At 41.0% G+C, this 27,371-nt stretch overlaps 1 protein-coding gene and 1 long non-coding RNA gene across 2 annotated transcripts in view; one reads left to right on the forward strand and one right to left on the reverse strand.

Annotated features, from left to right (window-relative positions):
• Window positions 1–27,371, forward strand: part of dapp1 (dual adaptor of phosphotyrosine and 3-phosphoinositides) — a 579,028-nt gene that overhangs the window by 97,112 nt on the left and 454,545 nt on the right. The window lies entirely within an intron of this gene.
• LOC144467066 (uncharacterized) lies at window positions 6,527–7,430 on the reverse strand. The gene is made up of 3 exons (XR_013493438.1): window positions 7,117–7,430; window positions 6,764–7,021; window positions 6,527–6,635 (listed from the first exon to the last, which is right to left on the reverse strand). It is a non-coding gene; the product is annotated as an uncharacterized LOC144467066 (long non-coding RNA).

A 27,371-nucleotide genomic window follows, 5' to 3' on the forward strand; every position in this document is an offset into this window, starting at 1 on the left:
CGTTCAACTGATTTCCGCTGCTTTATTTTAAAACCACTGTATAATGGGGAAATCGGACTTTTTAAGCTAAATAAGAAGCTGTAATGGCGGACTGCCAGCACTCTCGCCTGTTCGGGGGTGATGAAGTTTAATGTCCCCCACAGGCTTTGTTGTCGTATTGAGCAACTTGTTAGCAACTGCCTTTTTTACGACATGTAAAAACTTCAAAATTCACAAGTAGGGTATTTACTGACGTGTTTTATGTCGTAGAACAAAACCTGAAACTTGCTTAAGCTTTTGTTAACCACAGACCTTATTTGAGGCATTTTACCAAAATCCCATTCAAAAAACGTATTGACTTTTAGACAAGAGAACCGGAAGTGCTAAAAGCGCTAACGGAGTTCTGGGTTTACTGGCACACTCTATAACAACAGTACTTAATTTAACTTTATTTTAACAGTACTTTATTAAAACCGTACCTTATTCAACTTTATTATACCAATACTTTATTTAACTTTAACTTTAACTATTGCAACAGTGCTTTATTTAACTTTATTTGAACAGCACTTCATTTAAAATACGAGCAACAGCACCTTATTTATCTTTATTATAACAAAATTTGATTTATATTTATTATAACATGACTTCATGTAACTTTATAATAACAGCACTTAATTTATGTTTATTATGAAAGAACTTCATTTAACTTTATTAACATAGTGCTTTAACTTCATTAGAACAATACTTTAACTTTATTATTAAGGCACTTTATTTAACTTCATTATTACAGCTCTTAAGTTGACCTTATAATAACAGTTCTTTATTGTACTGTATTTTAACAGTAATTTATTTAACTTCATTAAAACAGTATCTTTTCATAACTTTATTAGAACAGTAATTTAACTTCATTCTAACAGTACTTTATTTAACCTTATTATTACAGTACTTAATTTTGCTTTATTATAACAGTTCTTTAGCTTTATTTTGAAAGTATTTTATTTAACTTTTTTATAACAGTTCTTTAATTTATAATACTTTTTTATTTAGTTTTATAAGAGCAGCACTTCATATAACTTGATTATAACAGCACTTTATTTGACTTTATTGTAACAGTATTATTTTAGTAGTCTACAATAGTTAAGAGGAGATTTCAACATATAGAAATATATATATGATCTGCATGCCAATATAGCCTAAAAATATTGCACTATTATTTATAAGCCATTAAATATTATTTATAAGCCATTAAATGTAACCAGTGCAATCATAGTAGTACACCAAACCCTTACCTTAACCTTTGGGTCTGGATTTTAAACAAATCCACTGACTGTCGAATCACATCATATTGTTTCCCAGAGTCAAAAAGTCATGAATGCTCATGAATGTTACGGGCCTCTTACAGATGTTTCAGTTTCTGTTTTGCTGTATACAGAGCCTCATACTGAAAGCAATTTTAATTTGTCAGTCTAAAATCTGACTTTTTGAATCACTTTGCTTAATGTCTTCAGAGGTCTACACTGTCTGTTTTGCAGACAAGCATTCATATAGAAAAATACCTTTATAAGGAGCCACTTAAGTAATTTTTGACAGATAAGCTCTATCTGATTCTAAGATGGAGGTCTCCTTCAGTCCAATAGAGCTGCAACACACCATTTCCTCACCGTTGTTTCCCATGTTACCATGTCAGGCATTTGCACTTACATATCTGATGTAATAACAAGTAGAGGGTGACACAATGGGAGAGTGATATGGAGTGTGGAGACCTCACAAAACACAGGCAGTGATTTATAGGGAAAACTTCAATGACTGGAAATACAAATCCAAAATATGCTTCTACCTTGCACTTTAAATAACTTTTCGTGAGAAATTAGAGTAAAATGTTTTCCCGCAGGGCTTACTTCGTTCATTTAAAGGTGTGTGTCTGTTCATTTTTCTGCTCGGTCCTGTCAGGTTGTTGGCCTTGGCGGTCCTCCCACGTAGTTAAATGCTGTGTAAAGGAGGAGTGTGAGAGTGTGAGAGAACAGGATGAGCTGGAACTGAACACATGTGGGGAACTGTGGTTGTGAGAACCAACAAAAGCCAAATACATTACTGAGATAACGGTCATTTTCCCATTAAGTTAAAGAGGTATTAAGTAATCCTGTGGCCACTAAGGAGTGCAGCAACACTGCTCAAAAAAATGAAGGGAACACTTAAATCCAACATCAGATCTTATTGAGTGAATTATTCAAGTTGAAAATCTTTACTGATGTACATTTTATAATATGTTGAGAACAATATGACAGTCAGTGGAAACCAAAATCATCAACCCACTGAGGGCTGGATTCAAAATCACACTGTAAATCACAGGCTGATGCAACTTGTGTGAATTTTACCACTGCAACTCATAATGTGACTCAGTAGTGTGTATAGCCCGTGTGCCTGTATGCACTCTCGGGCATGCTCCTGAAAAGTCGGCAGATGTTGTCCTGGGGGATCTCCTCCCAGACCTGGATCAGGGCATCCGTGAGCTCCTGGACAGTCTGTAGTGGTACTTTGCACTGATACATGATGTCCCATACAGTAAGTGCGCAATTGGATTTAGGTCAGAGGAATGAGAGGGCCAATCAATGCCACCAATGCCTTCATCATCCAGGAACTGCCTAATCACTCCGCTTACATGAGGCCAGGCATTGTCCAGCACCAGGAGGAACCCAGGGCCCACTGCACCAGCATAACGTCTGACAGTCAATCTGAAGATATCATCCTGGTACCTAACAGCACTCAGGGTACTGTTGGCTATGACATGGAGGTCCGTGCGATATGTCTCCCCAGACCATCACTGACCCACTGCCAAACTGGTAAGGCTAACGTTAAGATTTTACAGTCAAGCTCTATCAAACCAAGTGGGTAACGTTAGCCTGATGTTACAGTGTAATACTATGTTTTCATAACTATTTCAGCACTTTGTCAAAGAGGAGCCCAGTCCCCAGTAACCAAACCCAGTTTCTGCTGTTTCTGATGGCAGATGGAATGCAGTCAGATGTTGTTCACCTCCTAAAAATTGTAGGTCATTTAAGACTAATATTATAGAATGACTTCATAGATTCTATAAAAACAGTCTTCTGTATGCATTGTATGTTTTGATATATTGAAAAATAGACAATGGATACATGAATGGATCAGTTTATGATTTATTATGTAACAAGTTCAAGCTTAAAGGCGCTGTATGTAAGAATGTGGCCAAAATGGTTACTGCACTCAAATTCAAAATACTGCCGCGAGTCGTGTCCGCCCCCCCCCCCCTCCCCTTCAGATTGGAGGTTGCTGGACAGCGGCACCCTGGAGACTGATTTGTTTGCCCACGGGCGGCTGCCGTGGCAGGGCCGCATCGCCGCGTCTTTGATCTTTGGTGTTCCAGCGGACCATTCGAGCAAGTCCGGCTTCTCTGCTGCTAACGCTGCTGCCGGGATACAGCTCATGAGGAGCTGGCTGCTAATGCTATGTACCAGGACACTGCTAACACTGCTGCCAGGATACAGCTGAGGAGGAGCAGGCTGCTAATGCTATGTAACGGGACACTGCTAATGCTGCTTGCCGTGCTGCTGTAGCTCAGACGTAACTGTAACTGATGCTGAGACTCTACTGACTGCGTGACTGGTAGACGGCGGTGGGTGGCGCAACAGGCCAAAACACAAATTCAAAACATAAACATGATTTGTGGACCGTAACATTTTTTTTTTTAAATGCGAATATTCTGGCCGTACTATTGTTGTCGGTGAGATCAGTATGTTATATGAACATTATTCCTTAGTCTCTGTGACATATTAGGAGGATTTTATATCTATTTGCTTTAGATTTCTTACATATAGCTCCTTTAAAGTTATAACTAAAGCAGGGTACACACATAAAGATAATCAGGCTAATTTTGTCCTGATTTTCCCCCTTCCTGACCAAAGACAGCGAACACCCAATTATCTTAGGCCCTGTGTCCACATAGCGCCTTTTTCTGGCAGAAAGGCGCTGGAAGGGCACTGCGGAGCACTGGGATGAAGCGTCTGTGCGCCCCCAAAAAAAACGCTCACAAGGGTTTTCGTTTCTATGACAACAATATCTTGACAATTCCTGTAGCCGCGCAGTTTTGCAGGTTTATAGTGATACATATACTGTGTTAATCTTTTAATGCTACAGCTGGTGAAGTCATCATCATGTTTTATTAGTTTAGTTTTATTAATTATACATTTTGATACAAAGGTATACATATTGCAAAACTCTGTAAAAGTACACTAAAGCATACATATATATCCAAATATTTGGAAACCATTCATACGGTCAATAAAAAAACATTTTGTTAATAATAAAAAATGAATGTTAATCTCAACAGTGACCTCGCCAGCCGTGTGTGTGCATGTGTGTGTGTGTGTGTGTGTGTGTGTGTGCAGCAGCAAAAAAAAAAAGGCATTATAAAAAGCCGACAAATAGTGTAAATTAACTGACATGAGACATTGGAGAGGTTGTCAGTCCTATTCTATAGCCTGTAACACTTTTTTTTATTTTATCATAACTTCTCGGAAATTAGCCTACTCAAAAATGCATTCACTGTGTGCTTCTGAGCACACGGGCAGCATAAACAATGAAGTTACACTGAACAACAACATAAACGCAACACTTTTGTTTTTGCTCCCATTTTTCATGAGCTGAACTCAAAGATCTAAAACATTTTCTATATACACAAAAGACCATTTCCCTCAAATATTGTTCACAAATCTGTCTAAATTTGTGTTAGTGAGCACTTCTCCTTTGCCGAGATAATCCATCCCACCTCACAGGTGTGGCATATCAAGATGCTGATTAGACGGCATGATTATTGCACAGGTGTGCCTTAGGCTGGCCACAATAAAAGTGTAGTGTGTTTCATTTTTGTAACTTAAAGGCTTCAGTAAACATACAAGACACATTTTTAGGAAAAGTCATAGGAAGAGAAGCTTGTAAGTTTTATCTAAACAGAGTTATTTGCATTATAAAAATCGTCGTGGCGGCTCTAGGACAAGTGCACTTACATTGATCACTTCCATAAAATAAAACGAGAAATTGGAGAAGATTGAAAAAAATGTTAAAATTAAATTAGTATATATATACAGTGTTTCCCACAGATCAAGGATCTATTTGTGGTGGTGTGGTCCGGGAGGGAGGGGGGGGCGCGGGGGCGCGGAAGGCGGGCGGAACAAAGTCAAAACCCACATTTTGAATGGAACTGCAAAACTGTAATTGTGAACACTATATACACACATGAATGTGCAAAGCTGCAATTGTAAACACTATATACATACATATATAATTGCTATACAAATGTACTTGAATAGAAATATTTACAGAATAGAACAATAGATGAATTATGTACAAGTACTGATGAAAATAGCCTGCATTCAGTAAATTTTTACTTAAGATCTACATATATAGATATACATTTTAATAAAAAGATATAAATAATAGCCTACATTTACTCTGTTAGTTTTTATAGATTAATAGATATACATAGTAATAAAAGATATGAGTAATAGCTTGTATTTAGTTTTTACTAGATATACAAGTATATTTAGATATAGAGACATTTACATCTGTACTGCTTGCAAAGTTTGCACTCTTTATCTGAGCAACTAATTCTTCTGGGCTTCCTAAAGAAATACTCCAAGGCCTTATCGTAAGGGAAGTCCTCAGGGTCAGGTCCATTGATGGAAATTCTCAGGCAGGCAGCCAGGTGTTCACCTCTCAAGTGGTTTCTGAGGTCGGTTTTTACCTAAGGATTAATGTGTAAAAAATAAAGTCATAAAATGTGAAAATATTTGTTTTGCTCCTCAAAGTGATCCTCTTACCCTATTCAGACTGGAGAAGTCCTGTTCACAGTTGACACTTGAAACTGGGATCACCAAGGCAATGCTTGCGAGGAGGCTGAGGCAGGGGTAGATGTTATCCCACTCATCAAACTCACTGGCCAGCAGAGTGAGGATGTCAGCCTGGTTCTTGTCCTTCCAAAAGCAGGTTTGCATTTGGCAATAGTTAGTGAGTGACTGTGTTATGAATCCCATTGTATTAATTCATTAATTAGAAATGAGCTTAATTCACCCACCTTGAACGCCCCAGTCAGTAGATTGTTCTTGAATGAAGTCCACTCCTGCAGGACCTCATTTTCTTGCTCAGGACAGAATCTTCTGGCAAGATTTTTGAGACTGTTGATTGCAATGTCATCCTGCAGAGAAGCAGATTTTGGTCCCAAGACACTGAAGGCCCCCAGTATTTCCAGGTCATGGAACCTCAGGTCAAGATTCTTCTCCACACCACTTAAGTAAGGGTGCATGACCTACAATGAACATAAGAATGAGCTTAATATAGTCAATAAGAGTGAGACAGTATAGTCAGGACCACAAAAAAAATCATGTCAGAGGTAAATTATTATTAATCTCTTGTTGAAATCTGGCCCACTGCTCCTCCCTTGGGGTTTCCTGGCCATCTCCTTGCCCCCGGTCTCTCCTGCCCCTCTCCTCCTCATGCTGGATGTTAAATGTCCCAAGTCCTTGGGGATCATCCAGGTCCTGATGGAGGCGAGACAGGAATGATCCTGGGAGTGGAGTCTGTCCAGCTTCTCTGATGTTTTTCAGGGTATTTATTGTGACAGGGACCTAGATTTTAAAAATTATAAACAGAAAACCATAGCTGCTATTACTGGTCAGATGGGATTTTTCAATGAATACAAAACACAATGACTTTTATACAATTTTTTTAAAGTAAATGTGCACATTCAGCATACCATCTCCTTTACATGAAGGAAGTTCACATCCGCTTTCTGAAAAACTCTGGACAGGCTGGCAAGGTGGGGCAAAACGTCCGCGTGCAAGTATACGGCAGCCACAAATCTGTATGTGGCACAAAAGGTGTACAGTCCCTTTGCCACCGGACACTTTCGAACTTCTGCCTCCTCTGCCAGGGCTGCCAGGACTGCTGGAAGGTTTCTTTGGAGGTTTTCTATCGCCTTGTATTGAGAAAGCCAGCGAGTGTCTTTTACTTCCTGGAAATGTTGCAAAGAGAGAATATAGAAAATATCTCACATTTTACATTATGAATAAACAAGAGATAACTGCAACAGTATAAAATTACAATTACCTTAACTTTTAAGTCAGTAACACCCAGGGTTGTGGATGCTGCCTTGAGTGTAGCAGTGCGATTTGCACTGTTACGGAAGTAAACATGTAACTCTTGCAGGTGGTCCCTGAACGTGGCCATGTATTTCACATGGTTCGATGAATCCTTACATACAAGAGCTAATCTGTGGGCTGCACAAGCCACTCCCACAATCTTTGGGTAGCTCTCACTAAGTTGTTTCACAACTCCATTCACTCGTCCTGAATTTTGAAAAAATGTTTCTTTTTTAATAAAATCAGTAACATAGGTTAACAAACATTTTTACAAGATGTATAATACTAGTACCCGTCATCACAGCTGCTCCATCAGTCCCCACTCCATACAGGCGCTCTGTTGGCAGGCCTTTCCTGTGGAGAGCAGACTTGATGGCTGCCACTATCGTGTCTGCCTTACCATCTGAAAGCTCAACCAGGTCCAGGAACTGGTTATAGACACGGCCCTCTTTATCCAGGTATCTGAGAAGAAAGCAAACTATTAATATTCACATATTACACAGGATCTGAAAGTTGTTTATTAAATTTTACTTCCATACCGGATATGCAAATCAAGCTGCCTGGCTGTGGAGACATCTGTGCTTTCATCAACCTCCAATGCTATTGCTTTTGAGGACTGGATTTCTGATAGTACAGGTTCCTCAATGACCTCCCCCAAAATCTCCAGCATCTCATCAATGATACGATGAGACCTGTAGTTGTTGCGCTGGTCAATCTTCACATTAGGAAAGAGAAAATTTGTGTAATTTTTATTTATTAATGTAAAGAATGGTTTATTATAAATAATCCTGGTGACCTTTACCTTCAATTTCTTAAAATAATCACAACCCAGAAGCTCAGCCAGACTTAAAATCTTGGGGTAGTTTGTGTGATGGGCCAGTTCATTTTTAATGAGCCAGTAAAGGCATTTGAAGCCACCCATTACTGCCTCATGCTCCACAACAACTGTGGGCTCAAACGCATCCATCACTGAGAAGCCTGTAAATGATAAATATTAAATTGTTACACTCAAATTTAGTTATATTTACATATTTGATGTTGAAATTGGAACCTACCAGATGCAAGAGATGTTTGGCTTTTTACGCTCTGCTGATGGTGCTCAGTGGTGATATGCCTTTCGATGTAATCCTTCCTATAAAGCACTCCTCCAAACTCCACAAAGGCCCTCTTTGCTGGGCCTTTCTTAGCAGGGGGCTTGTGCTGCCTGCATAATCTACAAAACATCCCTGAAATGTAGAGCAATCATAAAATTATAAAACAGAACAAAAAACAAAACATGGTCATAATTGAAGAAATAATGCAGATACTAAATTTACCGTGCTGCGTGTGATACAGCCAGGATTTAAATTGAGGCATGTTTAGCCACTCAGGGTCAAAACCACTGACCCTGTGTTTTGCTGTTGTCTTCTCTATAGGGCAAAAAAACATAAAAAATTAGGAACCTTTTATGGGAAAAATGCATTTCTGATCTGACCCGACCCCTGTTTTATTTCCCTGTGTTTGCCGAGTCTCACCTGTTACCTCCGCCCTAGCTGGAACCACTGCCTGCTGCCTGCTGCCTGCTTCCTCCCCTACATCTCCCTGCGTAACGTTACCCACCACTACTATCCCTTCCTCCTCCTCCTCTCTCTCTCTTACTGCCGCATCTCTCTCTCTCTCTCTGCCGCAGCTGCATCTGCTGCCACAGCTGCGGCGCTAGTTGAAGCCTGGAAATATTGAAAGCAAATACATTTCACACTGATGGAAGTCTTGTCACTATTCCATGCGTTTCTTAAGCGTCTTATACTGTTTTGATAATACCCCGTGAGGTCCGGAACCTACCTCCTCTTCAAGACGAGGTCTTTTCTTCTTCAGAAAATATTTTTCTATACTCATCTGTGTAAAGGAGTGAACATCCAAGTTAATTACTAATGAGCAGAGCCGATTTATGTAGGCTAACATTACGGCGCTAGCGGCAGCAGCTCAACGGGTGCCTGTCGGCTAACGTACACTAACAGTTAATGTCTCTGCACATTTTGAGCTTCCAGGTTTGATACAGACACAGGCTGATATAACATGATGAGTTAGAGTTGTTCGGACCACTTTTGGGCTTATTTGACCATTTTGTACCGGCACGTCTTACCTTCGTCGTTCGAGCCACGCCTCTTCCGCCATGACTTTTTCTTCTGCGTCTTCTCAATTTATAGGCCCACCACGACTTCTTCTTCTGCGTCTTATTAATTTATAGGCGGCGTTACAATGCATACCGCCACCCAATGTGCCAGAATTGTAACGACACGCGACATTCACAAAGCAAACAGTCCGGAGGCGAGGTCGAGTCAAAAGCCGAAAAATGTATTCGTGGCAGCCAAAATTTATTCGTGGCGGGCCGCCACGAATAAATGAACGTGTGGGAAACAGTGATATATATGTATATATATATATAGCTATTGTCTCTGTTATGGTAATGTCTGTGTGACATGTCATACAACTCCGGATAGACGGACACGGCCAGCACCAGCTTCTCCTCCATTTTTCCTGGTTACCAGGGTGACGAGTTCTGCGATATGTTTGGTTGCCTGGAAAAAGCGCTGGTGACGACACCAGCGCCTCTCTGAAAAGTTCAGAGATTTTCAACTCAAAACGCTCGGAGCGGCCGCACAAAAAAGGAGGAGCAGCCGGAAAAATGACGCTGGGCGCAGCATATTTTCCCTAGGCGGCCGCATGCGGACGCAGACGCTCTCTCCTCATTGGGAACAATTGAAAAAAGACGCTGGCCTTCTTCTGGCACTCAGAAAAAGGCGCTATGTGGACACAGGGCCTTATGTCTCATAAGATTATGCTACAAGATTATCCTGTGGTGTGTGTTAAGAGTCAATTTGTCCCAATAATCTGCTCGGAAAAGTGTCGGGGCCAACAATCGTAAATATTAAACTTGTTTATGTGTGTGGGGAAAGCCGACGACTCCTGAGTCCTGACTCCGTGAATTGTGACGTGGAACAGAATGTAGCCGATCAAGAAGAGAGCTGACTAAGGAACAAGGAAGCAGACATAGTAAATAAAGAAGTAAGCATGACCGACCCGAAGCACAAAGTCAAGTGGACGTCGGAAATGGAGGACCAGCTCGTAGAGCTGTGGGAAACCAAAGAGTGTTAATATAATGTCTCCGCCCAGTCGTATCAGAACAGGAACGACGAGGACAAGAGTTGGCAAGAAATTGCCAGTGCCATGGAGTTATCAGGTAAGCTAATAGCTAGCTAGCTAGCTAACAGCTAGTATTGCTCCAGCCAGTGGTGTAGTCATAGTAGCTAACGTTAAACCAGCAAGAAAGCTAGCTTGTTGGCTATAGGTCCACACAGGCATAATCTCCCTGTTCCATCAAATGCTACTCCAAATCCCAACCTCACTTGGCAACTAGCAAGCTCACGGCTAGCATTGGTAGCTAGCACTAGCCAGCACTTACACTTTATGTGTGTGTGTGTGTGTGTGTGTGTGTGTGTGTGTGTGTACACAACAGCTTCATATCTTGAGCTACAAACCTGTTGCCAAGTAGCGGAGAGTTAAAGCCAGTCTCTCCTTGGCAGTGATGGCTCTCCATCTTGTGTTTCTTTTTTTGTTATCACAGGGGCTACTTTGTTGAGAAAATACTCAAACTCCTCTGCCCCTGCTGAAAAAACCAGCATGGACCAGCATAATTTCTATGCTGGTCCATGCTGGTTTTTTCAGCAGGGTCGTTCATCCTTAGCAGCCCCTGGAAACCTGCTCTGTCAGTTATCTGTCAACATAATACAAATGAATGGCTTTAACACAATTAACCATGTACAATGTCTCTTTCTTGATGACTGCCAGATTTATTTAGCTACGTTTAGGCTATAATGTTAATAGGCTAACACCAGCCATTAGCCTAACTTGAGAACAACTCACCTCTTGCTCGCTCAGTAGGTTATAAAGTCCGTGTTCATGCTGTCTCCAGGATTTATTCCACATTCTTTTTTTTTTGTTTGTTTGGGATTTTTCGGTCAGCAATAGTCCCAAAACCACCATCATTCCCTCTTCCATGTTTCATGTTGTGTTTATCTCAGTCTGTGGTTGTTGGGGGTTGTTGCTATGTTTCCTCTTCCATCCGCCACTTCTTCTCCGTCTGTTAGATCACACGAGATTTCTGGCTTGGAGGACGAGATTCTAGATCGGTCGTGGGACAGAATCGTCATGTGTGTGGTGTGCTGTGTTGAGAATGTCGGAGTACACCACACACAGTACGATCAACAGATAAAAAAATCTCTTAAGATTTATAAAATCCTTATGTGTGTAGCCTACCCCGCTTTACAATAACAAAACATGTAATATTTGAAGTCACAAATCTCATTTTATGGACAATGAATTTTATTTCTAACACAAGATCAAAGCAGCATCAAATAACTGAATTGATAACACAACATATCATTTTTACAGAGTGAGGTGATCACAAGGTGCTTCCATGGACACCACAGGAGAGACAGTGAAGGATACCACTACAGAGGAGAGTGCCACAGTTACCGAAAGGGGTACGTATCTTGTTTATCGTGACAGTAATTTCTCCAGCTGCATAGAGATGGTAGGAAATTCTCAAAAAAGAACCAGTCTAGTTTATTTTATCTTTTTCCCCACATTTCAGCATCAAATTGAATACGCTCCAGGTGATAGTCATTGTCACTTCACATCAACACTCTCAGTTATCCCCATTCATCCAATAATTTGGTAGTAGTACTCATGATTATGTTTGAGGCTGTAGGTGTCATCACTGTGCCTCTGGAGATGTTGGCAACCTGTGTATCGCTCTGGGCACATTATTTCTAGCAATCCATAGTTTGGGTCATCACCACTCTGAAGGACTTTTCTGTCAGGAGCTGTATCTAAGAGGGGAGCAAGCTGCTCAAAGTCTGCTTTCCTGGTGTATACTCTTAAAAGAGGATGAAGTAAGACAAGGAGAGTGGACACAATGCCATATGTTGCTGCTCTGCTGTCTACTTTCTTTATGGATTGCCTTTGCTTCAGACTTTGACACCATCATGTCATTATAGCATTCCATCTGGTCTTTTGTTAGGACTGTAGAGTAAGTGTTTGGCTGTGGTGGCAAAGAGTTGGATTAACTTAGCCATGTGTTGTCCAATAGTGGGAGCTACACACACACGCACACAAAAGAAAGGAAAAAAAAGTCATTTTTGCAATATCTGTAAATTATTTACATTTATATTGTGTTTCTATTGTGTGTTACTTTTTCCCCACAATAATTGCATTACTATGTTTTCTGAGTACACAGAGGAACAACCCCAGATGACAGAAACACTAGAGGAACTGGAAGACTCCTCTTGCTCAAAAAGAAAAAGAAAATGAATCTGTAAGGGAGAAACTACAAGACTGTCCGGCTTCTAACCTACTCACAGCAGAGACAGTAAATAACAGCAATGTATCTAACTTCTCCCAATATTGCACTAATGGATTTAACAAACTATGCACTTTTTTCAGAATACCAGACAATGAAACAGCCCCACAGACACACATCCTCTTGACACATGAGAAAGTGAAATATCAGATCCACCAGATGCCTTTGTTAACAATTCTTCCTTGTCCTTATGAAACTGAGACAAAACTTTGCTAAAAGAACTAGCATTCAAATTTCAGATTGATCTGCGAAGTGTTAGCACTTGATTCAAGTCATGGATTGACTACATGGATGGTAGCCTAGGTAGTGTGTCTGTTTGGCCACACCACGACAGCATCACAGGAAACATGCCCAACAACTACAAAGCAGAGTTCTCAACAACTTTTGCAATTGTAGACTGCACAGAGATAAAGATAGGGAAACCAAGCTCACTGTTACTACAAAGTCAGACTTATTTCAACTACAAGTCTGCCAACACACTCAAGTCACTGATCTGCTATGATCCCCACAGTGTGATCCCTCATGTTTGTATCCACACTTTACACAGGAGCAATATCTGATCAAGAGATATTTAAACAATGCAAAATCAAAGATCTACTTTAAGGTCTGCTTCAGTGTGGCTACCTCAAGAGAGGTGATGAGCTCATGGTGGATAAGGGGTTTCTCATTAAGAAAGATGTGATGTTGTTTGGCCTTGAACTTAACATTCCTCCTTTTGCAAAGTCAAATCTTCAAATGCCAGTCCCAGATGTTGAGATGACAAAGAAAACAACCAAACACCTGGTGCATATAGAAAGTACAATAGCCAAAGTCAAGAAATTTAATATAGTATCTGGTAAGATCCCCAACGCCAGGTTAGGAAATATAAACCAGGTATGGTTTGTGGTGTGTATGTTGTCTAATTTCCAGCCACACATCATTGAGGCATAGACTGAGGAAAACACATTGCGACAGCAAAGATCTGCAGAACATATGTGGCCATGATATCTCTCTGTCTCTATCTGTCTCTCACACAACTAACTATAATGAATTTCCATTTTGTTATCCCATTTTTAACTTGTCAAATTACTGTAACAGCATTGTATAATTTTGTCTTATCCAACGTTTACTTTCCAGTGTTAAACCAGTAAAATATTCTATTATATTGTGAATGATTTTCTATTGAAATAAGCTGCAGCTGCCCACAAGTGATAATAAAATAATCTTCATCTTCATCAAGTTTTTCTGAACTGCTTTACCTGATAGCTCATGCCACTTCCAAGAGGGTACTTCTCCTAAGCTACGACTACCTGGATTGGGGACTTGTTTGCTATGTAGCTCATAGGTTTCCCTGATAATCCTCTTAGTAACTTAAAATCCTCATCTTTACCTTCAGAAAAGGTCCTGCAAGACTCAAAAATCTTTACCTGTACAGGTGCTATTTTCCCTCTGCCTCCATACGCACAGGTCAGAGTTTCCCCAAATTTAGGCACATTTCCTTCATGAATTTATGCTTAGAAGACGGTGTAAATATATTTTCAGCCCTTTTTTGTGCATACACAGTGGTTATAAATGAGGCCCCAGACGATTAAAAAATGAGGTCAGTTACTGGGTGCTACTTTTGTGCCTTCTCTGTGCCAGTTTTCAAAAGCGTGGCGGCAGGTTGCATTTGAGGTTGCTAAGCAACCTCAACTAGCACCGTATCACAGCATATTTGCCTGAAATCCTGGGTGCAGAGCTGATCTCCAGAGCTCCAGGTGCTGTTAGTGTGTAGGCCTATTGTTCGTGGGACAGATGTAAAGCTCTGGCAGCCCTGCACTGAAATGATAAACTTCTTCTCCATATTTATCACAGACTGATATTTACGGGTGGAGGGAAAGATATCTGTTGGCTGTGATTGGTCAGTTCTCATCACATGACATGCAGTGTGTGCTGCTGCGTTCCAAAAGTTGAACTCTGTTTATTTCAGGGCACAGCCATCATGCCCTAAAAAGTAACGCTTGGGTATGCATGTGCGCCGTGCTGGCATCAGTCTGGTGTTTAAGCGCGACTGATGCAGGTCTACATTAAAAACAATGAATGTGAGGGCTCCAAAGATGCGGCATGTGTACTACCCCTCAGAACGCTGCACAAAGCAGTTTCACATCACAAATCAGTGTTTTACCACTCTGTTTGGATTGTTGACAGGCGGCTTGTCCATAACATGCTAATGCATGCTCACATTTTTGCTGATCCAGACATTTAAGAGGTTTTTACCACTGCAATCCATGCTTTGCACTTGTTCATTTTATCAGGGAAGTGGTGGACTTTTATATCTGACATCAAGTTTGTACCCTGTCGAAGGGAACAACCTACAATTGAGCAGCAAGGTCCTAAAACTAATTTTGCCATTTCCCACAGTGTGTATTTTAGTTCAGGAGGACTAAAATTCAGCATTTCATATGCTATGTAAGTGCAGTAATGGTCTGACTGGAAGCCTAGGGCTTGACGAACGATGCTGTTACTTGTAAACCGTAAGAGGTATTGATACGATCTATGTAAACAGAGGGTGGTAAATTTTTCTGAATAAAATTTTAATGAAGAAATTCATCATCACCACTGTAACATTTGAGAGTTGGATCCACTCTGAAGGATCAATAATATATTTTTAAAATAGCTTGACTGGCTTAACACCTTGTACAATAGGCCTTTTTTGTAGAAGACATTTTGAATGACACCTGAATACAGGTTTCTGGTATCCTGCATGCTGGCCTTCTGTCACTTTCACTGGCATACTTCAATAGGATAGAGTCATCTTTATTGTTGTTAGTAACACCTGTGCTTTTGTAATGGGTTAAAAAGTGCATAGTTAAAAAGTGTGTAATGGGTTAAAAAGCTCATGGTCAAGGTTAATGTGATTAAAAATGGCTGAAAAAGGTATTAAAAAAACAGTTCATGTGAGATGATTAAAACATGATAGTCATGATTAAAGTCTGAATTTTAAAAAGATAAAAGTATTTAAAAGAAAAAAACATTTTTCTGGGTTTAATTCAAGTAAATGTAATTTCATCACAAATGTCTTTTCCTAAAAATGATACTCATGTTGGTCGCAAGAGGGCGCATACGTGGCGCTAGGGAGGTTGACATCCCCTGAAACACGCACCACCACAGAATAAATACTGTGGTGAAGCTGCTAACACCATGGACATATATACATAGACGCCGCATCGAGTGCTGAGCCGTACGTCAACGTCGCCGCCATATTGGATGTGGCAAGGCTGCGCTGTAAACTAATACAAGTGAATGGACTTAATTTCATAAAAGAAATTTACGTTAATGCCTCTCGTTTATTCATTCACACACACACTAATATACTTGGGAAACAGTTAGGCACCAAAAACTATGTATTTGATCTTCTCAGATGGCTAAGATAAGAACTTTATTGATCCCACACAGGAACAATTCACCTTACATCAGCTATAGAGAACAAGGTAGTGCCGAAAAACAACACACAGTAGCCTATATATATGTAGCCAGGAAGTTTCCACTCTGAGAGAAGCATTGGAAACACAGGCAAGCGTGATCCAAGACCAGGGAACGGCTGCGGCTCCGGATCGCCGGATGACATACTTGGAGAGGTGCCATTGCCATGGATTGCCCAGCTGGGCCCCTGGGGCTGGTGCTGCTGCGTCAGGATCGCAGGAGAGGGAAGCGCCGGGGTCGGCAGAGCCTGCTCGGCAGTCACTGGGGGTGACGGTGTGCCCCCAACTCCTCTCCCCAGCATGGAGCACCGTTCTGAAGGAAGGGAAGCGCAAGCCTCAGAAGCCCCAAAAAGTGCAATTGTGGAGGATATCTGAGTCACCAAACAGCTTAATTTCAGCGCTTGCAAATCCTGCCATGAGTACGGTTAGGTTCACCTCAAGGCTTTGGAACCATTGGCGTTTAGTTTATATACAAATCTGTCTGTCCTTTTACTACGTCTTGTATTTTTATTGTAGGCCTACTGTACTATATACACACACACACACACACACACACACATATATATATATATATATATATATATATATGTATATATACATATAGAGACATATAGGCCTACACACACACACACACACATACACACATATATATATATATATATTTAAATATACATACATATATAAATATATATATATATACATATATATATATATATATATATATATATATATATATATATATATATATGTATACATATGTATACTGTGCATTGTTTTTCGGCACTACCTTGTTGTCTATAGCTGATGTAATGTGAATTACTCCTGTGTGGGATCAATAAAGTTCTTATCTTAGCCATCTGAGAAGATCAAATACATTGTTTTTGGTGCCTAACTGTTTCCCAAGTATATTAGTGTGTGTGTGAATGAATAAATGAGAGGCATTAACGTAAATTTCTTTGTAGAAAGGCGCTTTATGAAATTAAGTCCATTCACTTGTATTAGTTTACAGCGCAGCCTTGCCACATCCAATATGGCGGTGACGTTGACATATCACAGCAGCGGGCAAACCCACTTGATGCGGCGTCTACGTATATACAGTACAGGCCAAAAGTTTGGACACACCTTCTCATTCAATGCGTTTTCTTTATTTTCATGACTATTTACATTGTAGATTCTCACTGAAGGCATCAAAACTATGAATGAACACATGTGGAGTTATGTACTTAACAAAAAAAGGTGAAATAACTGAAAACATGTTTTATATTCTAGTTTCTTCAAAATAGCCACCCTTTGCTCTGATTACTGCTTTGCACACTCTTGGCATTCTCTCCATGAGCTTCAAGAGGTAGTCACCTGAAATGGTTTTCCAACAGTCTTGAAGGAGTTCCCAGAGGTGTTTAGCACTTGTTGGCCCCTTTGCCTTCACTCTGCGGTCCAGCTCACCCCAAACCATCTCGATTGGGTTCAGGTCCGGTGACTGTGGAGGCCAGGTCATCTGCCGCAGCGCTCCATCACTCTCCTTCTTGGTCAAATAGCCCTTACACAGCCTGGAGGTGTGTTTGGGGTCATTGTCCTGTTGAAAAATAAATGATCGTCCAACTAAATGCAAACCGGATGGGATGGCATGTCGCTGCAGGATGCTATGGTAGCCATGCTGGTTCAGTGTGCCTTCAATTTTGAATAAATCCCCAACAGTGTCACCAGCAAAACACCCCCACACCATCACACCTCCTCCTCCTTGCTTCACAGTGGGAACCAGGCATGTGGAATCCATCCGTTCACCTTTTCTGCGTCTCACAAAGACACGGCGGTTGGAACCGAAGATCTCAAATTTGGACTCATCAGACCAAAGCACAGATTTCCACTGGTCTAATGTCCATTCCTTGTGTTTCTTGGCCCAAACAAATCTCTTCTGCTTGTTGCCTCTCCTTAGCAGTGGTTTCCTAGCAGCTATTTGACCATGAAGGCCTGATTGGCGCAGTCTCCTCTTAACAGTTGTTCTAGAGATGGGTCTGCTGCTAGAACTCTGTGTGGCATTCATCTGGTCTCTGATCTGAGCTGCTGTTAACTTGCGATTTCTGAGGCTGGTGACTCGGATGAACTTATCCTCAGAAGCAGAGGTGACTCTTGGTCTTCCTTTCCTGGGTCGGTCCTCATGTGTGCCAGTTTCGTTGTAGCGCTTGATGGTTTTTGCGACTCCACTTGGGGACACATTTAAAGTTTTTGCAATTTTCCGGACTCACTGACCTTCATTTCTTAAAGTAATGATGGCCACTCGTTTTTCTTTAGTTAGCTGATTGGTTCTTGCCATAATATGAATTTTAACAGTTGTCCAATAGGGCTGTCGGCTGTGTATTAACCTGACTTGTGCACAACACAACTGATGGTCCCAACCCCATTGATAAAGCAAGAAATTCCACTAATTAACCCTGATAAGGCACACCTGTGAAGTGGAAACCATTTCAGGTGACTACCTCTTGAAGCTCATGGAGAGAATGCCAAGAGTGTGCAAAGCAGTAATCAGAGCAAAGGGTGGCTATTTTGAAGAAACTAGAATATAAAACATGTTTTCAGTTATTTCACCTTTTTTTGTTAAGTACATAACTCCACATGTGTTCATTCATAGTTTTGATGCCTTCAGTGAGAATCTACAATGTAAATAGTCATGAAAATAAAGAAAACGCATTGAATGAGAAGGTGTGTCCAAACTTTTGGCCTGTACCATATGTCTATGGCTAACATGCTCTTCGTGTGTCTGTTGTTTTCAACTGTCAGGTGGGTTAATATTCCTCCAGAATGCACAGGCACATCACAGTCTGAAAGATAAACATGTTGTTACTGTTGTATGTATATTGGTTTGTGTCAAAGTAACAGTGGTAGAGTTTGTTTTGTAGTATTGTGTGATTTACTGGACCATTCAACAACATGCTAATGTGCTAAGCTAGCGGACCCATTGAGTTTACATTGAAGATGCTAACAAGCTAACCTGTAGATTTTAATAAGAATGTGAGATTACAGACAGCTCAGTTCACTTGTTTCAATCTGTTGATGTTATTTGTGGTATATTGCATGAGTATACTGAGAGTATTTCGAGTTTATTGTTACTTTTATTGTTTTTGTGCCTAGCTAATGCTGTTGTAGCATATGGGAACGGTAGAAATATGGCGCCTGCACAATCGTATGAACCTAACTTTATTAGGAACGTGGCCTGATGTACATACGCCATCTTGCCGTTAAAGGAGCAGGCTGTGATATGTGTTTTGTTAATTTGTACTGAAAACAACCGGTTTCATGCACTTAATGTTTCATTCTTGTTATTTTATGATGTTTTATGAATGTTAAAGCTGAACAAAAGTATAACAAAGGTTTAAGTATAACTATAGTGTGGTAACAGCTACAGTGATAACACTAAATTGTCACTTTCTATATATTGATATGAAAGGATTATGTTTATGATTTGTGTTAAAGATTATTTTCTGTATAGGAAAAAAGAGACAAATGGTTAAAACTGTAATAGAACTGTGAATTTCAAATAGCTGAAGTCTGTCAACAGTCAGGTTGTTTCAATAAGTGCATACTCTTTATTTGCAGAATAAATACTGTGGTGAAGCTGCTAACACACTCTTTGTGTGTCTGTTGTTTTAAACTATCAGGATTTCATTCTCACATATGCCCACCTGGCCAACGCTAGAACACAGGGGCAACACTTTTCCTACTGGGGAAAGTCAAAATGTCTTGTGAGAAAGGGTCTGGACAAATTAAATGTGTTAAATTTATTCACAGGCATTTATTTAGTGTTTGACTTGGTTATCTGGCACTGGGGGCAAAAAAAACAATTTCCCGTAAAACGGTTCCTGCATTCAGTCCATTCTTAATGTCTCTCTCATTCTGACATGCTACTTTTTGCCAAATGTATGTCTGACATCCAGTGGCACATGTCAGACTGTTTCTCATTTGGTTAAACATCCACTGAGTGAGAGCACATGGAAGAGGGCTGGCAGGCAAACATTTCAGATTGATTTTCTGTCTCTGTTCTCATGCTGTAAGAGCATCCCAAATTGGCACTCTGCGGGAAGCTGGGAGGATGTGATAAAACAAGCTGACATCATCATCAATGTCATCATCTAATCTCAAGAGTTTTGCTTGCAACTCTGCAGCAGAGCGATCCAAAAATCCAGCTGAATTCAATTCGCTTTTTTCAGTATGAGCTCTAGCAGAGGCTGAAATGGAACGGTTAGCTGAGTGGTTGCTGTTGTTCCATGAGATGGAGACAGAGCAGAAACAAGCAGGCAGCTCAGTGACTGCCTTCCCCTGTATAACAGTCCATCCATCTATTTTCATCCACTTACCCAGGGCTGGGACACAGGGGCAGCAGGCGTAGGAAAGCATCCTGGAGATCCCTCTCCCCAGTGACCCTTTCCAGCTTCTCCTGGGGGATTCCCAGGCCAGATGAAATATGTAATCCCTCCAGGGTGTTAAGGGTCTCCCTCAGGGCCTCCTACAAGTTGGATGTGCCCGGAACACCTCTAACAGGAGGCGCCCAGGAGGCATCCTGATCAGATGCTCAAACCACCTCAACACCCTCCAGATGTCTGTGCTCCTTACACTTTCTCTAAGGATTAGCCCAGCCATCTTTCGGAAGAAACTCATTTCGGCCGCTTGTATTCGCAATCTCATTTTTTCGGTCACTATCACAAGCTAATGACCATAGGTGAGGGTTGGGATGTAGATGGACCATTCAGTCGAAAGCTTCCCCTTCCAGCTCAGCTCCCTCTTCTCCGTGATGGTCCGGCACAGCGCCCGCATCACTGCCATCCATTTCAAGATCCATTCTACCCTCTCTCTGAGCAAGAGCCAGAGATACTTGAACTCCTTTGCTTGAGGCCTGACCTTCAGACAGTTTCAAAGGCAGTCATAATATTGCACACACAATGTGACAGATAATTTATGTGAAGAATTAAAACACAGAGCCTAAGGGAGAAGATCAAACCCTGCTTACTTTCACACCTTCACACCTGGCCAGTGATTAATTACAAGGGCATTGTCAGCTGTGACTCAGGAGGTAGAGCAGGTCCTCCACCACAAGATCAGGATTCGATCCCCACCTCCTCATATCGAAGTATGCCCAGGCAAGATACTGAACTCCATATTACCACGGATGGCTGTTTCCATATCTCTCCTCTGCTCTGTGGATGTGAGCTCCTCAGAAACACGAGAAACGAAACGAAAGTTAGGTGTTTGTCCCATTCACCTCCCTTCCCACCCGTCCGTCAGAAATAGCTGCCGCCTGATGTGTATCATTCTGCTGCGAAAGGTGCCTCTATACGGCAGTATCTGATGCTGAAAGTTTTGACAAAGAGACAGTATTTGACAAGTGAACAGGATGAAGTATTGACTTCAGCTGAATGTAATCGCTGTAAAAAAATCAGAATATAATGTTTTATTTCTCAGATGGAATGCTTTGTACTCGTTAACATTGCTTCCTATCTTTATCTACTCTCTAGCTTGCTTGACCACCACTGCTTTCTCAGTCTCATTGTGTTGAGGAAGTGCCAAGTTTGCAATCTGTAAGTGACAAATCCTGCATAGTATGCCTTTAAACTACATTACCTTAAATATAATTTCCTTACTGAATTATTTCCAACTTTATTAACCATGTCCAACTGTTAAGAGGCCCTGGGGCAGACCCAGAAGGGATTATATTTCTCATCTGGCCTGGGATTGCCTTAGGATCTCCCAGGAGGAGCTGGAAAGTGTTGCTGGGAGGAGGGACATTTGTGGTACCTTCCTCAGCCTGCTGACCTCACAAGCTAGATGGATGGATGGATGGATGGATGGATGGATATTCATTAGGACCTAACTTGTTTTAATCCCTTAATTTTCTACGCCAGGCCACACACAGCTTCTACAATACTCAGGTTGCTGCCCCTTAGCTGACTGGCTAGTTTGGGGATGATATTTTTCAATGTCATCTTCATTTCTTAAACTTCTGGCTCCATAAGTACCGGATTCAAACTTGTGATTGAGACAGGATGGGAAAAAAGCCAGCGGGAGTGGGCAGGACTGGGAATCATAATAATAATAGTCTATGCAGTTCCACAATGAATAAATGCTATTTCCTTATTACTAATATAAAGCTGTTTGATCTGTTGTCTTGTTTTATCCATGTTTATTCTCTCCTGTCAGGTGGCTGGTTGATTGCAACCTGACCAGCGCATGACATATATGAATGTTGATGCACAGTGCAGCCAGCCGCCAAAATGGAGTCGGAGGAGTTAGGGAAGGCAGCGTTACAAGTGAAAGTGAAGGAAAATGATCAGCGCATCACCCTGACAAAGCTTTCGGGCAAGTCTGGAGTACTGAAGATTTTTTTAAGACTCAAGAGTGACAGCGTTAAATCTTTGTACGCTGTTTGTAAGACGTGTAAATTACTTGTGAAATACACAAGTGACTCAGGGACGAGTGGCCTTCAGAGACACACCTGTGAATCTGGTGGCGAAAGGCAGCCGACAATCACCTTTTTTGTGAAGCGTAAAGTGCCAGTGGCAGTGATGTCTTAACTAACCAACACTATCGTTCGCATGTGCAGCCAAGATTTAAGACCCTTTGCCATTGTAGCTCAATATAGAAGCAGCGTAGACGTCGGAGATGTTCTGCCGAGTGTACGCATAGTTTCTCGCCATGTTGAAGACGAGTATGAGAAAGTAAAGAAACATGTTAAAGAAGTAACTTTTACTGTAACTGAAACACAACACGGGAGATGGGACAGGAGTCAGTCTTGTGGGATTGGGACGGGACAGGATTTCTTTTTTTCTTTTCATGGGATTGGGACGGGATGGGATAATCTTTGTGGGAATGGGATGGGACAGGACTGAAAATCCACTCCCGTGTCACTCTTTAATCTGTACATGTAGGCATGAAGTCTCTTGTGCCCTCATCTTCTACTTGCACTGTGGTCCCGACTCTTTCTACCAGTTCATTGTGATAGTCTTCAGACAAAAATTCTGACTGAAACCTAAATTCAAACTAGACTTGCACAGTATATCGATACACCAGAAAGGTACCGCAGTACTCTCACACTGAAAATGATACGATATTACATATTTTTTAGTATCGATACTTCATTAAAATAAGAAATAGAAGCAAATAGAAATCAGAGCGCACTCACTGCTGCGCGCCGTCATGCTGCCTGCACACATAGAGTGCGTGGGCGGGTCTGCCAGTTCTCACACACGCAGCAGGAAGCTCTCAGTCACAGGCAGCGAGTGATCACAGGGGAGACATGGCCTCAAGTGCAGCAGGGGCTCTTGCCAACCATCCTCGGCTTGCTGTTAAAAAAGATGCCCGAAGTGAAATCTGGAATTATTTTGGATACATTGCAGATAGTGAAGGAAATACCACCGACACACAGAGACCCGTCTGCAAAAGATGTTACAAAGCGACACAGTCAAAGGGAGGAAACACGTCTAATCTGGCAAAGCACCTCTCAGACAGACACCCTGAACTTTTCAAAGAGTTCAAAGAACAACAGATTAGTGAATGTGTTTGGAAACATCAGGCTACATGAATACCCTCAAGCCCACCCATATACAGCCTATAAACAAGGTAAAAATAGGTTGCCTAGTTATGTGACAAGCGATTTCCCCCGTTACAGAGTTGTCATGATGCGTAGGACAATGATCATAATGCAGTGTGGTTAACGTAATGAAATCACATTTTTCACAGAAGCAATGTTAACTGAAAATTATGCAGAAGTGTGTAAATAGTTGTGATATTTAAACATTTGCAATAGTGTAAGTGTAAATAGCTCACAATTCTGCCAGACAGCATGGCTGTCTCATTGTTTGCCACACTGTTGGCATTGTGCACTGGTACAATGGCATGTGGTGGCATGTTTTTCATTGTTGTTTTTCAGTAAAGGGGAGAAATTGCCCTTTAAGTCTGTATCCATCTTTAATGTACTCATCCCACATAGCTTCACTTTTCCCCCTCATACACACATCTGTAAAAGTATGTAACTCTACAAGTGCTCATACTTATGGAAAACACGTCTACATAGCCATGTGTAATCAATGCAATGATCCCACCATGTGGTTTTCATTAGTATATCTTGCTGTAGGCTAATACTAATATTAATTGCATTTGTTAAGTGTTCAAAAAGCTGGACAGGAATAAGTTGGTAAAAAGGAACTACTACTACTATTATTTGTAGATATTTTAAAAGATGCCAGTATCGTATCGGAATTTTGGTGTGGTATCATATTTTTGGTATCGTATGGTTAGTATCGAGTATCGTGATATTTTTGGCAGGTATTGTATCACAGTCATAATTTTGGTATTGTGACAACTCTAATTCAAACCCCACCTAAGTGAAAATCTCTAGCTATGCCACATCACACTCGTCAAGAGTGGAACCTTGCAAGTCACCGCAGAGTGTTTCAGTGAGCTCAATATCAGGAAAAGGACGAGTGCTAGAACCTGAACATCCTCCATCTTCTCAAGTGTCATAAAATGCATTTTAACCGATGATTTTTTTTCCACTTTATGGAGCTCTATAATAATGATGAATTCCAGACTGAGCTTGAGACATTAGTTCTTCTTCTGGGGCCGGTTGCACCAACTGGTCTTTACTACGCCTGGTCATAACTCCTAAGACGGTCTTTGTTAAGACCAGTCTTAAGGAGTGTCTTAAGTAATGAACTGCATGGTATTCACTGAATGTTTGAGAGTCCCTAGATAGAATCTGTGTAAATGCACTAGCGGCAACTAGGTGACATTTCGAATACTGGACTGCACTGGGTACCTTCAATATATGCACCAAATATTATGGCAATCTGCTCCTTAGTTGCACAGACATTCAAGTCTGGACTAACAAGCACTGCCATCCTTAGAGCAGTGTTGTGGTGCGGCTAACAATAAAACAGCTTGTATCCTAGCAATTGTAAGTGTATGTAAATAGTAAAAGATAAATGACCCAAAACATACAGGACATTAGAAGAGAGAAAAAAAAATCTAAAATCCAATACTTTCCATGATTAGCCTCATGACAGGGCCCACCTGTCCAACTGCAGATGTGAAGTGGGGTTAGTATAATGTTCCTTCACTAATCATTGCAGTCAAAAACAACAGTGCTGATCATAAAAACACTCATGTTATCTTGAGGATGGAGCTGACCAAACTCCCTCAGCTGTGTTTCAGGTCACAAGTTATTCCCATTACACAAAAAAGAATTTATTGGTCCTCTGAAAAGCAAAAATGCCACAAACGTTTGCAGAAGAGGTTGAGCTTGATGGATTCTAATGCTAAAAAAAAAACCTCTCGAAGAAAGAGAAGCAGCTCCCATGGATGGACGAGATGGAGGAAGCAGCTGTTTGTAAATGAACCAGAAGAAATGACATACCACGTTTCTTTTAATACATCTTGGACAATGTGCAAATGGTAATCACAAGAGCAGTGTCTGGGATAAAAATGGTGTGTACTGTGCAAACAATTAATCCATCACTGACAAGGTGGAGGGTTGAAACTCTCCAAGCCCTCACAGAGATTTGGCCTTTCATACCCAACAGACAACAACAAAAAATACAAAATGGAACAAAAGGATTGTCTGAAACAGATGGGACTCAAAACCAGACCCTCTGATGAAATCGTTCAACTGCAATAAAAATATTTACACTAGAAATCCTTATTTTAAAGTACACCTTTAGGAGTCGTTATCTTGTTGTAATGATTTGGTACCACCAATAAGAACTTCTGGCACTTACTCTGCTGATTTTAAATCAGCTTTGTATCTTAACAATGTGGGTAGCATGTGTAAATGAACTGTGGCAAATTTCCCTCCACCTTGTACGCACCCAGATCTCCCTAGTCATCTCCAAGCTTAAATCTGCCAAATGATGTGTCAGTTGTGGATCTGAGCTGGCTCTGGGGCTGTTGCATGGATGTATAAAGAAAATTGGATGCAGCATTGGAAATGGAGCTCCATTCATGTTTGTGAAAGTTGCTCAGTGGTACATGAAGCCAAAAAAGTTTGACTTCCCAAATGTATCATTACTTGGATTTTCTGCATCATTGGACCCATAGAGCAAGCAAACTAAGACTTTACTGGCCAAGTGGCTAACTTCCGGCTACTAACTTTAAGCCCTCAGGTAGCTTGATTGGGAATGATTTACAGATGTCTCTTTCTCAATGTAAGTCTGCGAAAAAGTCTTCATGTGACTCTATGTCAAATTGGCTTCAAAGTCTGGCGCCCTGTCTAGGGGCCTGGGCTGTTGCTCAAACTACAAACTACTTCCACATTTTCATATGCCCACCATCCTGGACACAAAGAGTATAGAAGCGGATCGAGGGAGAGTACCCCCTCCTCAAACTCAGACCAAACTCAGATCAAATGGTAAAACTAGGCAGTGCTGTCCAAATATAAACCAAAATGATGTTACTGTACTGCCTATTTTTCGCCTGAAATGTCATAAACAGATTTCCGTGCACTGTTTGGGTGTAATACAAGAATTTGTCTTAGGACTTTGGTGCCATACTGTTTCCTATATTGTGGAAACTTACCATTACAAACTGAGATCAAATGGTAAAAGTAGGCAGTGCTTATCATATAAACCAAGATTCCAAGAACAGCATCACCTGTTTTTACAGAAACATATTTTAGTTAACCATTTACCTACTCAGATAGCACACATACATCTGGCTGACATTGGCCTGATGTATCAAGTTTAGATCGTTAAGACATAGCAGGGAGAGCGTTTGCTCATTGCAAATACGTCGCCGAGACGTCGGCCTTTAATCGAAAGAGACCACCACACGACGTTCAAACGATCAATAAAAGAAGCTGCGCTCAGTTGGCGCTCCTTCTATCTTAATATTCATATGCTTTGTTAACTACAACCTTTATTCATTTAGGTCGGACCTTTCAAACTACAAATATTTCACCATCCAATGTGCGAAATCAATGCTAACATTCAAAATAGCTAACTGTTACCCTATTTTGTGTGTAAGTGTGCACAATGAAGAGACAAAAGTCAGTTTGAGAAACTTTATTTTCAAATTTCCACAAACAATATCTGATGGCCAGTCCGCTTCTCCTGGCAGCCTGCAAGAGACAGAAAAGACGATAAGCACATAACTTCAAGAAACAAATCCCAACTTCACCGCTGTATTTTTTTTTTAGCATTTCAGCTGACCTTTAGCCAGATTGAAGGCTTTGGGTCCGTCACTCTGCTTAATTTAGTGTTGAAACGGTTATATAACGGGATCCCTTAACTGTTAACAGCAGCTCAACAATCAGTCCTTCATCTCGGAAAAACAGTGGTTTCAAAACTGCGCTATTACCTGTAGCCACCGGGTCAGTTTGCTTTGCAGAGGAGGAGACCTCGA

The sequence above is a fragment of the Epinephelus lanceolatus genome, chromosome 15 (assembly GCF_041903045.1).
Source record: "Epinephelus lanceolatus isolate andai-2023 chromosome 15, ASM4190304v1, whole genome shotgun sequence".
NCBI classification, from domain to species: Eukaryota; Metazoa; Chordata; class Actinopteri; order Perciformes; family Serranidae; genus Epinephelus; species Epinephelus lanceolatus.